Source organism: Lissotriton vulgaris, chromosome 12 (genome assembly GCF_964263255.1).
Source record: "Lissotriton vulgaris chromosome 12, aLisVul1.2, whole genome shotgun sequence".
Taxonomy (NCBI): domain Eukaryota; kingdom Metazoa; phylum Chordata; class Amphibia; order Caudata; family Salamandridae; genus Lissotriton; species Lissotriton vulgaris.
The window spans coordinates 106,139,719-106,155,012 of NC_141700.1; the positions used below are offsets into that span (position 1 = coordinate 106,139,719).

Genomic DNA, 15,294 nt, shown 5'->3' on the forward strand with positions numbered 1-15,294 from the left:
CTTAGAGATAATGGTAGAAAGTATATATATATATATATATATATATATATATATATATATATATATACATACATATATACATATATATACATATATATACATATACATATACATATACATATACATATACATACACCAACTTTGGTGAATATAGCATATTTCTGAGCTGGACAATTACGAAAGATGCACGTGTGTAGTTCTTATTTAAACATTTGTTTAAGTCAGAAAGGTACACACATCAAGCCCATTATTTGGGGCGTAAATAACACTAGGGTAGTTACGCAATTCTTGTAACAAGTACTGACATAATTCAGGAATAGAAAGGCACCAACTCAATGAAATGCAGAGCACCTCATCTTTGGGCTTAGCTTTCAGAAGGTCACACTGTCAAGGCTTGCTCATGGAGGGTGGTCTAGTACAGCCAGTAACTCAACGTATTATTTTGGGGAAAAAGAACTAAGACCTTATTCACAAATAGTAAGTCTGACTAGTACCTTTGGGAAGTCTTATGGCATAATCATTACCTGGAGTAAAACTCCATTGATTCTTCGTATAGTTAATTTTACTAGAGAACCCATGCACCGGTAGCATGGTGTTGGAAACGGGACCCTGGCCGGCCAAGACTCGCGTCGAGGTCAGTCAGGGATCACCATTTCCAAGAGTCAGGGCAAGTGAGTCACACACCAAGGCAACCCCCACTCGCCCTCTAGGTAACGTGGCGCGAGCAGTCAAGGCTAAACTTGGAGGCGATGTAAGTTAAGTATTTGCGCACGCACCCCAGCAACAACACCCAAGGCCCACCACAAAGGAAAACTCCACACATGGTTATATGAAAATAGCCTTTGTATTAGAATAAATATACATCAGATAAAACACACATCTTGTTACACTGTGCCAACAGGCACGGGTGGAATTTACAAGGGATATTTGTACAGGACAGGGCCACTTGGACCACTGTCAAGGGTATCAGCACTTTTAGAAGCAATACTTTCAGTAATAGCACTTTAGAAGCAATACTTTCAGTAATAGCACTTTAGAAGCAATACCTTCAGTAATAGCACTTTAGAAGCAATACCTTCAGTGATAGCACTTTAGAAGCAATACCTTCAGTGATAGCACTTTAGAAGCAATACCTTCAGTAATAGCACTTTGTAAGCAATACTTTCAGTAATAGCACTTTAGAAGCAATATAAAAGTAGAGCATACAACCAGTAATCACTGGTAACAGGACCTCACTAGCACCACCTGTACTAGGGAGAAAACAACCACCTACACATCACAATACCTGTAGGGGTGCAAGGATAAAACACATGATGTATCAACATTCAGCGGTGTAAAATCAATAACAATTGCGCCAAACTCTCAAGTCACCACCTGTGACTGTCCCGGTGTCCAAATGTCAGGGCCTAAACGTGGCAGTTGCCCACAAAGTGCTGGGCAACTGGAGCAGGGAAAGTTAGGGCAACGTTGGAGCCTCTCTGGGCTCAAAGAACCACCACTGTGGCACTGGTGAGCCTCTCTGGGCTCTGGGCAAGAACAATGAACTGGCCCTCCTGAGCTTCTCTCAGGCTCTTCAACAGAATGGGCGCTCGAGCCTCTCTTGGGCTCGCAACGCAAAAGGGCTGGAGCCTCTCTGGGCTCCAAAAACGAGGAAATGGCACAAAGAGCCTCAGCGCTCTAAACCATGCAAATGCCCCCAGAGCCTCTCTGGACTCTCTAAGCAAAGGTGCAGCCTCACTGGGCTGTGGGGTCCCCCCCAGGAACACTTGGCGCGCCTAGAGCCTCTCTCAGGGCTCTAAGCAAAACTGCGGGGCGTTGGAGTCCCTCACGGGGGACTCTGTACTTCACGGAGCTCCCCCCAGACTGGTGGAGCCTCTCGGGGCTCAAGCGACACTGCAATGCCCCCGGTGGTCGCGCTACAGAGAGGGGGCGGGGCGGACACCGGCAATGTGTCCCGACGCCCCCCCTCTCCTCTCCGCAAGCACCTGCACTCACCGGGTTCAGGCGGCCGCTCCTCGGGTCTCCCGGCTCCTTCTCCCGGGCTCCTCTCTCCACTCGGGGAGCCTCGGCAGGCTGCTTCTCGGCTCCGCTGCGGGGGCGGGACTTCCGGGTTGACTCTCCCGGGCCGCGCAGCGATTGGCCCGCCGACCCAGCACTTCCGGGTCGCGGTAGGCATTGCGGCGGCCCGGCGGGGGCAGCACACTCCTGGGCTGCGGCGGTGATCCAGGGACAATGCCGGGTGGGCACCGGCCTCCAATTCAATTAAGAAGCGGGCAAAATAAAGCGGCAATGAGCGGGGTGGCACCCGCGCCGCCAAATCACCACACGGGGTGATCAGATGCCGGGTGGGCACCGGCTGTGCACACCCAGCGCTAGCAGCGCTAGTAACGAAGGGTAGGCGCTCCCAAGCGCCTCCAGGACAGAATACAGCGCTCACAGCGCTATGGCCAAAATCAAGCGCTTCCAAGCGCTAGGCAGGCGATTTCAGCGCTCCCAGCGCTGAAGGGCAGAGAGCAGCGCTCTCAGGCTGCAGGCAAGGCGTCCTCAGTGCTCCCCAGCACTGGAGGACAGGACAAGGCTCCAGCAGGGGCTGGAGGCAGGCAGGGGGGCAAGGCTGGGCCAGAGCCAGCACACTGGGTCTCCAGGCAGGGAGACTCCCCAAGTGGCGGTCCTCCTGGCCCCAGCAGCAGCAAAAGCCCCCCCCCCTCTGGCAGGATCCAAAAGCAGAACATTTTCCAAGGGGACACAGCCCCTTCTTATACTAACAAATCCTTTGTTTCAAGGTGCAGGGTGGGGGAAAAACCAGTCGCAGCTGGTCCTGGAGCACTCTTGATGGCCCAACCACCCATTCCTTTCACTGGGGAGGCTAGGGTCATTAGACACACCACAGGGGGGCGGAGCCAGCATTGTGTGGGGAAAACCCAGCCCATCCAGGACACAGGTACACTCCTCCCACACATCACCCATGCTAATCTCCCACTCACCACCGGGCAGTCCCATCCAGACTTCCTGGAGCCTGGCATGCCAGCCAGCTCCAGCCAATCACGCTCCAGCACCCTCACTGCACACATATCTCAATGTCCAGAAGTAGCACTTCCCAACTAGACACACACATGCCGCAGACACCATCTTGCAGCATTCACTCTCACGAGTGTATACATACTAAACTCGAGCCTGCACTCCCCACGCATCAGGAACTACCAGGGACACACACATTCCCCATGCATTCCTATGGGAGGGCAGGCCAGCCATACTACACGCACGCACTTTCACTCTGGGACTCAGGGGAAAGTGCACAGAGACCCAAAAATCACTGACACAGGGTCACGCATAAGGCAAAAAGTCTAGGGGTGAACCTGCCCTGCGGGCCAAGTCCAACACATGGACAGAATAATGGAAATTAAATTTAGGCAAATGCAGCGTTTGGAGTCACACAGTCCAGATAGTTATAGGGGTGCAGACGGTGGTTTGTTGGGGACAAATCAATGAATCACAGCTCACATTAGGTCTGTTGTCATGCAGTCCGGTTCCTAATAGGGGTGCGGTGCAGACAGTTGTTTGTTGGGGACAAATGAATGAATCACAGCTCACATTATGGAGGTTTTAATCAAGTCCTAGTTTTAGGGTAAACAATGGGAGTAAAAAGCATTTGTGAGCTTCCGGGTCATTCAGCGAACTAGAGTACATAGTCCCAGGTCTGAAAAGGCTTGGGAGCTATAGCAGCAGCGGAGAGCACATGGCTCTCAGAAAGCAGCGCAGAATTGGGTTTTTGATTCTGGATATACGGTTAGTGAGGTGCACCTGACAGGGGTGCATGCACCGCTGAGGGGACAATACGGCATCTTGTGTGTAGTAAACACTGCTTCAAATACGATGCTTTGCAGTACAAAGTGGGAGAGAAGTCCGGAGCGTACAGATCGAGGATCAATATTCTCTCACCACACCACACCACAAGCCTGCAGCGGTCCGCTCCTTGTTTTAAGGAGGACTTTGGCCATTTGTACGCCAAGAAATCATCAGACTGGGCTTGGTAGCCGGCACTTTTCTCCGTTGTCTGTGGTTTTCCACAAAATGAAGGTCCTCCATGCAGCACAGTGTCAGCTGGGAGCAGGACGGCGCTGCTTCCGAGCTGGGGTAGGGTCTCCACACACCTAGCAGTCTCTTGCTTCTCTTTCAGGGTGCAGTAGCAGCAAGTCTTCTTCCTCAGTCATGGAGTTTAGTCCACAGCACTCCAGAGTGGAAAGACAAATATTTTGCCCCTCGCCCCTACCTTCATCTACACCATAAATTTCTTCTAAGTAAAAAATGAGAATTTGAGATTCCTACGGGCCTGTTTATGGACTCTTCTATAATCAACTGGCCCCTCAAACTCAAAATCTGAACCCCAAAGTTTGGAGGGAGCCAACTCTTTCACAGTACATTTCCTTCCAGGGGCTAGAAAGACGTTTGTGCTCCGAGTTTACAGGTGGGGTCTAGATGACCTTCGCCCAATCATGTACTGAGGGACTCGTGCCTCGTCAGATGAAAATAGATACATGATTCCGTGATTGGCAGGCAGACCCTTTATTTTTTGCAGTGTTTGACCATTCCCTTTACTACAGCTTTCAAGTGTCACCGCTCTCAAGTCACAGCATGAGTTGCTGAAAGAGTAAAAAACAGTCCTTGGCAAACTTAAGTTTTAGCGCCTGGACGCCTGAGGGCAGCTGTAGCGCTTTATACATTTTATTTTCATTTCATTTCATTTCAAGTGTATTGGCTTATGTTCCAAGTTGCTTGTAATTATTCACTGGCACAAGGACTCAAAAAGGTGTGAACAAACTCGGCCCAGCACAGCAAAATGTCAGAACAGTGGAATTTTCCAATCAGTGCAATGCGATCTAGGAACTGTAAAACCTGGTTGAGTCCCAAGTTTCAACAATCTCCAAAAGTACAATCTCCAAGAGGACTACTCAAGAGTACTGGCATTTCTTACAAGTTAACTAACTGTAACTGTCTAAACAAGGGTGGATAATCACAATGTAGACAAAAAGCAGACGTTTGCTGTGAAGGGGTGCCAGCCAGTTCATGAAGGGGTGGATGGGGCAGGACCGGTTATGTCACCTGGCTGCACAAACCTAGGCAGACTACACAGGTCACTAGGCACAAGTCCAGGGAAGTCAAAACAATGAATCATTCCCTAAAGCAACCCGAGAGTATTTTTGGCCGCCGGCAGGCCCACATGAGCTTTCGTAGATCTAGACTTCAAGTATCACTCATTGCAAACGTGTTTCATACATTTTGGAAGTCAGGTGAAACTCTCATTCATACAAAGATAAAGGTCAAGGGGTGGGACAGGCTAGAAACCAACCTTTAACAAGCATTAGCAAAGCTAATAGGTCTCACCAATGCTAGAGCTATTGGCTTTGCAAATATGTTTAGCCATGTTGTACACCAGCGTGGCTGCAGTACAGCATGGCTAAAAGTTAGGGGGCAATGGAGACTGGTGTGGAGTGTCGTAAAGCAGGGTAGTGTTGAGTGTTATGGAGGGGCACAGAGAGTCCATACAGTGGCTTGAAGTGGTGTAGACTGTTGTGGAGTGTCTTGGAGGGAGTAGGGTGTTGTAGAGTGGAAGGACAGAGGAGTAGAGTGGAGTGACAGAGTGGCATGGAGAGGAGGGTATTACGTAGAGTAGAGGGTATTACGTAGAGTAGAGTAACGTAGAGTAGATTGTCATAAAGTGGAGTACTGTAGGAGAGAGACATGTCATAGAGTGGTATAGGGTGTTGTAGAGTGGAGTGGTGTGGAGTGGCGTAGAAAGGAGCAGTGGAGGGGAGCAAAGTGGAGTAGTGTGTCATAGAATAGAGTGGAGTTAAGAGGCATGGAGTGGCATAGAAGAAGAAGAATAGAGCGGCGTAGAGGAAGAAGAATAGAGTGGCATAGTGTGGAGTAGTGTCAGAGGGGAATAGAGTGTTGTACAGTGGAGTGGTATAGAGTGGAGTACAGGGTCAGAGTAGAGTGTTGTGTCCAGTGGAGTAGTGCAGTATAGAGTGCAGAGTGCAGTGGCATGGAGTGCAGTGGTGTAGAATAGATTACAGTGGAGTGCTGCAAAGCGGAGTAGAGTGTAGTGCTATACAGTCAATTGGTGTAGAGTAACAGAGAAGTGGCATAGAATAGAGCCCAGCAGAGGCAAAGAGTGCAGCGGTACAAAGAGTGGGGTAGAGTGCACTGGCATAGTATTGTGGAGTGGGGTAGAGTGAAGTGACAGAGGCATATTTGTTTCCACTACACTTCAGAATTACCCAAAAATGTGCTTCATTTGTGCTTTCCATATTCTGAAATATTTGCAGTTAATTTACAGACACATATATTTTGTTTTGTGCTAGAAAGAAAAAAGAACATCCTATAGAACACCCAGAGTAGCCAGCACGATTGTCACATAAATCCTTTCACTTTGAAAACAGATTATGAAAAGTAAACATCAAGCTCCCTGGAAGACGGAGCACAACATTTGACCTCGATCTTTGAATGCACAGCAAATGTGCTAAGATAAGAACAAGATTTAAAGGACTGTTCACAGAAATTCAGTACTGGTGGAAGAATACACTAAATAGGGGTTGGGCAAGGGAAGCGAATGTCCCCAAGATGTTGTTAGTAAACCAGACAACACAGCTGTCTGGTAAGTTTCCACCCAAAAATGGTTTGTTATGGTTGAACAGCCCCACTGAGTGTAAAGATTACCTAGGAGCTGTAGAGGCTGCAGAAAGTTCTCCCACCACAGGAGGCCCTCCAACAGAACTTTGTTTGTGGGAGCATAGCCACTTTAGACCCACTTGATTTATTCTGCACTACTTGGGAATAATGTGTTTGCAATTGCTTTCTGGACACCGGAGTATAATATCCATGTAGTTCAATTATAACTGAACCTCCTGGTTTTAGTTTTTTTTTTACATTTCCTTTTTTATTTATCCATATTTATTTTGTGAATAAATGAAGTTGTAAAATGGTATATTTCCACATTTATTTAACTGATAAACCTGCACTCATACTTCGCTACCAGTGGCATTTTAGCAAATTAAGCATACAAATATTGCAAAACACCCCACCCACAGGTAAATATCAGCTTATAATACAAACATATGTTAATATATGCCTGTAATTGGCGAAACCTAAACCTGTTTTTCAACTTCTCATTCTATCAGCTCAGCTGTTGTTCTGGAAATCACAAAAAAACAACATAGAGAGTCGCCCTCCAGAAGCACAATTTTCCTGCTTTTAAAAATAAATACAAACAGGAAACATTGTTTCTGTCTGCATTTATCTGCAAAAATCAATAAAAACTGAAAACTGTGAGCCTTATTATAATCCAAGAATATGTTTAAAGTTCTGGAGTTATTTTATTAGTTTTATAATTAATTTGACTTCTATAATTTCAGTTCTGCCATTTTCGAGGGTCAAAGGTGTCCAAAACCACATACACTGATCCACACAGGCACTGGATGGAGTCCTCTAACTCCAACAGAACTGGAGAAAATATCCCAATATACTATCGTAAACTGTGCTCTTCTGGGGATCACCTTAAATGTAATTCATAAAGGAAAAATGTACATTTTATTTAAAATCTTTTGTACCCTCACTTTACCTAAATAGTAGTGCATGTTATATATCGATTCCTGAATCACAAGACCAAAGTATTACAAAACAATATAATCTCATCATGACAAACGCAGCCCTCTCAGTCCAAAATCACTCCGTGGTCCATCCTTGCCAGTGATGTTTGCGTTCCTTGATATGAAGCATCAATAGATTAGTCCCCTGGCTTAATGGCCAACCTGATTGGTTTGCAGTCTGCTTCATTGACAGACTTGCTTCGTCGGTTTTGCTTCAACCATCTCCATTCCGCCAACGACTCCTGACCCGAACGCCATCATTTCCCAAGCCCCAAAACTCGCAAACATACATATTTGCTCCTTACCTCGTTGCCAGCAATAGTGACAGCGATCACTTCCGCGTCCTGGGACTTTACGTTCTAGCTTTGACCAATCAGCGCCTGCTTTGAACACCCACGCCGCCGAGTCTGTTCAGCGGTCATTTTGGATTGGGAATCTTCATGTGCTTCGCGGTGGAAGTGCTGTGTTTTCCAGATACATGCGTGACTTATCTAGGGGTGTTCCTTTGAATTTTGGGAATGTTGTCTTGTTTACGCCCTTATAAAACAGGACTACTAAATCCCAGAATAGAAAGGGAATACGTCTGGACTGCAGGAGCGCATCACTCATGGACCTGGGTCCCTGGGAAACTTGACAGCTCTGTGTCCCATGGCATCGAGTGCTGATAATACTACACCGTGAGATAGGACTTCCCCCATGTTTACCCCATTTCAAGCGAAACCTATATTTGATGAAGTATGCATCTTTGAGCATGGTTTTAATTTTTCTTAGGCCCTCTCTCTAATGTACTCCTGCAATGATTGTTTAGTAACTTTCTTGTGAAGCTAAAGAAAAAAGAAATCACAAAAATAAATATATATGTCGCCAGAAGCTAAATACATGCAGCTGTGTAAATGACAGCACAAACATAACGGAATAATTAGTTTATATATTAACATAAGCTGGACTTTGCAACAACATGTACAGTGATCAAAGGGCATTTTCGGTTTAGACTCTAAATGAGCATGCACAATACAATCTAAGGGCCTATTCCCAAAGGTTAATATAAATGTGCATAGTTACTCATATGTATATTTACTTCTACAACTGTGTGTAATCCTATTTATTTTTTTGCTTGCAGCTATTTTCGAAATTAATTTACTCCAATGTGCAGCCTTATGTGCCTCTTCACTTCAGATCAGGGACTGAATCTATTATTACACTATCTACGAAAGTAAAGTGACTCCTAGTAACGTTGCACACATAGGTGGAGATCTCCTTGTGGGAGAGAACATAGGAACATTTTGAAAGGTTATTATTCTTTAAAGAAATATTACACGTTAACACATCAAATGTGTATTTAATAATTAATTTAAATACATTCATAAAATGTATCATGTGGTTTTAAAAATTAAAAAAATCTAGTCCTCGCTAACATTTTTATCTTTATTTATAATGTAGTCAAATGTATTTAGAATCTGTGTTTAATTCATTTAAATTAACTTATTTTCAATTGTTTAAAATAAAAGTTGATATATAAATATGTGAGAGGCTGGCTTAAGATGTGGTGCTCACTTATGTAATTGTAGCACCCTGCACTAATCCAGGCAACCCTTATGGTGATTTTAGGGGTCTTAGACAATCTTAGAGAGTTTTCTAAGACTTAAGTGGTAGCTGTGGAGAGCAGCCTTCAGGCTTAGTCCAGAAGGAGTGTAAAGCAGCTTGTTTTACCAGTACTTAATCTTATGGTATAGGTTAAGTGAAAAAGAATCACACAGCGTAGTTATAGAAATATATATTTTATTACAAACACTCACTAACACTTTGTATTTTCTGCTACCTGAGATACAAACACATTACTTAGGAAATAGAACTCATAAATAGCACAAATGCACAGTGGTCTCCAAGGGGAATCGTATACTAAAATAGTGGAATGTGAACCATGATTAAAGACAAGAATGGACCCAGAAGACATAGAAGAGCCGGGGACCCACGAAACCACCCAAGGTGAGTATCTAGGAACCCCACTGAGGTCGTGTGCAGATTGGAAACACAACAGCGTGCTCAATGTTAGACAATGGGTAAGTCGCGGTTTACAGTTTTAAAGAAAAAGGTCGCTTCCCAGCAGACCCTGAAGACACCCCGTGGACGATGGAATGTTGGAGAGTCACCAGACCCATGGATACCCCAGAAACCAGGATACCTACACCATGCAAGCCGGGTGCATAGGTGTCAAGTGACATTAGGAACCGCCGTAGACCACAATTAAGGACTTCAAGAAAGATGCTGCTGGAGAAGAAGATAAAGGAGTCTGTAACCCAAAGGTGTATTCAAGATGGAGGTACCTTCAAGCAGAGGAGAAAGAGTCTATGCCACTCAGGAGTGACCAGGAGGCACGGAAGACAACTGCCAACCAATGTTGGAGATGCAGGAGAGGTTGACGATGCCCTTACAGTTGCAGCTATGTGGACCAGGGGATGCTGTAGAAGACCAGGAGCCGTTCCCGAGCTGTCCCACATCAGATGTCAGGAGCCAGGGGGGCAGTGTCCGGCAGGGGCACCAACAAGCCTTGGCAGCAGCAAACAACGCAGTAGATGAAAAGAGTGCAGTGTCAGAGGCAGCAAGGTCCAAGTGACTCACCACAAGCAGGTAAGTCAGAGCAGGCCCAAGTAATCAGGGGAGCCCACTGAAGCCAAAGAATACCCTCAAGAGGACCCACAGCCCGAAGGCACAGGAGTCGCAAGAGGACCTCGAGCAGCTCACAAATGAAGAAGGCCCATGGTGCAGAGAAATCGGTGAGGGCGAAGATCTTGGCTGCAGGAGTTGCTTGAGGTTGGAGCTTCTTGGAGCCTGAAGATCTCTGGAGGAGAAAGCCAACAAGTCTTGGCAGCGGCGAGTCGACGTGGTGCACAGGGGTCTGTTCCATCAGTTCCGACGAGGAATACTGGCCTCAAACTCCATATGAAGACAGTGCAGTTCTCAAGGGAGTTGCAGAACCACCACCTGCGTTGCTGAGCCTTTTGGAGTTTGTGGGAGCCCAGGATCAGCAGACCGGTCAGCTGCATTGCGGTGCCTGCAGATACAGGGGAGTGACTCCTTCACTCCAAGGGAGATTCCTTCAGGTGTCTTGAATGTCCACAGGCCTGGTGAAGAACCTGTATGGACCACGGACATAGACGTTGCAAAAGACCAGCAGGGCGACGAGACCAGGAGCAGCAGGAATAGTCTCAGTTCCCAAAGTGAAGTCCAGAGAATCCTAACAGTTGAAGTTAAAGTGGTATGTGACCTGAATCTTGTCCCACGATGAATCTAGGGACCCACCCAAAGGTAAGCCCTTAAAGGCCCTTAGGGGAGGGTTGGGGCGATTCAGGTGCCCCTCCCAGAGGAGGGGCTGGACAGTGGGGAGGATACTCCCATGTCCTTTGTCCAGTTTTGCGACAGAGTGGGAGCCAACGGCTCGCTGAGCTGATTTGGACTGGAGTATGTATGGAGGGCACCTAATGTGCCCTTCAAGCAATCTGAGTGGCGCTGGCAAGTGCACCCACCCTGCTCCAAAACACTAAACCCTGTGGCAGGAAACCTATTGTCCTGCATTCTCCTGCTCGGGCTTTGCTCAGCAGCAGGAGGGCAGAAATGTGTCTCTGGAAGGCAGCAGCCATAGTTTGCTGTCCGGGTCTAGAAGTCTGTTACCTAGAGCACTGAGGGCTTCCCAGAGGAGCTTTAGAGTGCATGGAGTCATACTTCCCATACCGTTTACGGTGTGTTGTGGGGGTATGATTCCAACATGTTTGATACCAAACATGACAGGCTTTGTTACAGTCAGTTTAGAGATGGTCATCGTGTAATGACGCATAGCCACTCTATACGTCTTAATGGCTGATGCACTTACAACTCAGGAGAATGGACTCCAAAGGTTGTAGGGGTGCTCTGCTCATGCAGAGGCACCCTCACACTTAGGACTCAGCACCCTGTCTTCAGGATTGAAAGGCCTGCCTTAGGGGTGACTTATAGGTTTTAAGTGTAGTGACCTCAGATATTGGGAAACCTATATCTGTTGCAAGTAGAGCTCGCACCAGCTCACACAGGCTGCAATGGCAGGCCTGGGGTCACAATTTGTCTGGTCTCTCATGGGTGGCACAATACATGCTTCAGCCCATGGGAGACCCCTGGTGTACCTATGTCCTGGGTACCTTAGTACCATATACTAGGAATTTACAAGGGTACGTCAGTAGCGTACCTAAGTACTCATCATGTCCAATTTAGGGAGGAAGCACAGAGACTGAAGTCCTGATTATCAGGATCCCAGTCAGAGTAGTCAAAAAAACATAATTACACCAGCAAAAAAAGTGGGGGTGACCATAAAAGCAGATCCTACTTTCCTTAAAAAAAATATATATATATATATTCACACACAAAGTTTGTCCCAGATGGAGAGCCCACAGCAAGGAGGTAAGTTTTCAGCGTTTAATGGTGTAAGCTGCAAGCCTCTCAGTAAAAACAAATCACCTCGATAATTGAGTCTTCAAAGGCCGACGCGTTTCGTGCGGCTTGCGCACTTCTTCATAGGCAGACTTTGGATAGGCGTCACCATGCAAGCTCCCAGCCTTGTAATCACCTGAAATACTCGCCCATGTGGGCGGGACACACCTGTTGCCTTCTGGTCTTAGTGGTTCCTATAACGCCGGGCAGTGTTCATTCAAGTGAATTTGCATGCGTTTTGCCAAATGTTCCAAATTAAAACCACAGTGGGCTGGTGAGATGTCCCGTGCATGAGGGGTTGCACATTCTGCCTTACATCACATGAATGAACACTGCCTCGTAAATGCTCCACTTGCCGAGCCTGTAAGTTTGGGATAAACATGACCCATTACTCTACCCCATTCTGTCAGGAAAGCATACGTATCAACGGCAATTACAACTGTAAAACTGATCACGCTGTATATGTCCTGACGTGCACCTGTAGTCTAAATTACATTGGCAGTACCAGGCTCCAGGTGCATGTCAGGATATTGCAGCATCTAAGAGCTATCGTGCACAGTGATCCAGCTTACCCCGTTGCCCGACATTTCAAGTCTGTGCACAACAAAGGCTTGTCTTGCCTTAAGTATTATGTAGTTGGAGCCATTCCACAGCTTAGAAGAAGGGGAGATCGTGATCTCAAATTAAGGCAGTTAGAAACAAAAATGATATTGGAATTTGACAGTCGTTGGCCCAATGGGTCAAACAATACGGAAGAAATGCATCACTTCTTGTAACATATTTAATGAATTTATCTAGTGATTGACACCTTGTATTTATACCCGTGTATTTTTACCCATACATTTTACTAAAAACTACACCTTGCACTCAATGGTTAGGTTCCCTATTGTTGAGTGCACTTTTATGCTTAAACCCACACTGTCTAAATTATCAAATATTGTTTTATCCACTTTTTTATAACACCATGTCTTATTGTTCTATACATATTGTTGAAATATTGAAAATTGTTTGTAAATATGTATTGTACATATAGTTGTTTTTTCTAGTCCATCCTAATTGGATTTTATATTTTATTATTTATTATCCTCTTTTTTCTTCTCTTTTAGGTAATGGGGTATTATTATTCCTTTTTCGAATTAGTATGATCCTTACTATTTCGATCTTTTGATTATATTTATATGATGATCTGTCACACATGTTTTATATATGGTTTGTGATACATTTATTATATAACCAATTGATGAATTGTTTTTACACACACTTGGTTTTATCACTGTTTTTACTGCTTTTTAAAGGTTATTATGATGGAATTTTAATGTCAGGATTTCAGGGACCTGAGTATCCTATATTATTTAATCAATTTATTTTTAACCTTGTGCAGTATGATCATATTCCTTGTTTCCGTTTTGCACTATCTTTACACAGTCACTCATGCACTTTTCCTATTTGCTGCTTTTGCATGGCTTTTGCACAAATCATATCCTGAAAGAATAGGTTTGTTCTATTGGGAAACCATGGACAATGTATCAATTCTGTATTTATACGGCTATTTTTCTTGCATTCCATAGGTAATCCCTAAAGCTTATATGAATAGAACATCTGGATTTATCCCGTTATTATTTCTGCATTTTGATGTCTATTATATATATGATACTGTTTTTTAATAATCACAAGATGAAATCCTAATATGCCTAAGATATTTCTTCCATGTCTATTAACATGTGATTGCTGATGTCACCACTTAGGGTGTTTCACTTTAAGAAGCATATGTATAAAAACAGCATGTGTTCATATAAACTCCAGCTTGACAAAGGGCGAGTAAGCCCGAAACGCGTTGCTGATTTTGTGAATAAATCTACATCTTTGCTGTACCTGGCTGGTCCGTCTCCTACCTGTTGGTGTCACGCCGCGCTGTGTTGTGCCAAGCTGTGTGAAGCTGATTTTGCATATATATATCTATATATACCATGTTTTGCAGACACCGTCAACACTACTTCAGTGGTTGAGTTAGAGACAGAAGCTAATGGCACCAGTGGAACTATGTCGACACAAAGCATCAGAAGAAGGTAGTAACCGAAACGCGTCATGCAAATGTGTTGAATAAATGGAATTCAAACGTACCTTTGTGCCGCCTCTTCTACTTCCCACGAAGGAGAATGCTGTGGAATACAATGCGTGAAACCCATTACACGCGGGGATGGCACCTCTCAGCGAGCGTCTTAAGGCAGTGAATGCTTCAAGGAAGGGTGATAATGGGAGTGACCCGGACCGCCGGCACACATCAATGGCCGCATGATGACGCTGTCAAGCGCAGTTCATACTTCATGGAGGGGTCTCCTTACTTCATCGAGGTCCCCGAGCCTGCGAGCCGTTGACAATGTGAGGCATGAGAGCGAGGGAAATGAACTCTGTTTCCGAGGACAATTTTCAGTGCCATGGCTTCATATCAAGTCAGCGAACATTGCTACTCGGCTGCACGTTGGGACAATTAGTGCAAGCGAGTAAACGGACCACCGACCAGTAAGTGTGGAACAATGCCTGCTGGGTAACGTAGTTCTATGAAAAGGAACTCTGGTGCAATCCGTGCCATGTTTTGCAGACACCGTCAACACTACTTCAGTGGTTGAGTTAGAGACAGAAGCTAATGGCACCAGTGGAACTACGTCGACACAAAGCATCAGAAGAAGGTAGTAACCGAAACGCGTCATGCAAATGTGTTGAATAAATGGAATTCAAACGTACCTTTGTGCCGCCTCTTCTACTTCCCACGAAGGAGAATGCTGTGGAATATATATATATATATATATATATATATATATATATATATATATATGTATCCAACACAGAGCTCGACGTGAAGCTCTGATGGCCACTTGCAGCGGCGGGCCCGGACGGGATCGCCAATCCCAACAAATTCCACCACACTCGTTCACCTTTGAAAAGAACGATGTCCAGGCCAGCAATTGCGTTCAAAACTGGTATTTAATCACAGCCCTACTCGACGCGTTTTGGGAACAGCTTCCCTTGCTCACGAGTACAAGTGTCTATTTACATCCAGCATTTAAAGATAAATCATGTGATCGTGGTTACCATAAACATAATAGACAGACTACCAATTCATTGCTCATCTGGAGCTAAGAAAACAGATTAATCGCCTATCAATATGAAAATAATGCCTATCATGCTGAGC

At 45.3% G+C, this 15,294-nt stretch overlaps 1 protein-coding gene across 1 annotated transcript in view; it reads right to left on the reverse strand.

The window, feature by feature from the left end:
* The window catches only part of GBA1 (glucosylceramidase beta 1), an 84,234-nt gene extending 76,227 nt beyond the window's left edge, over window positions 1-8,007 (reverse strand). The window contains exon 1 of the mRNA XM_086947392.1: window positions 7,952-8,007. The gene's annotated coding sequence lies outside the window, so the exon portion shown is untranslated. The remainder of the gene's footprint in view (window positions 1-7,951) is intronic.
* Between the last annotated feature and the right edge of the window lie 7,287 nt (window positions 8,008-15,294).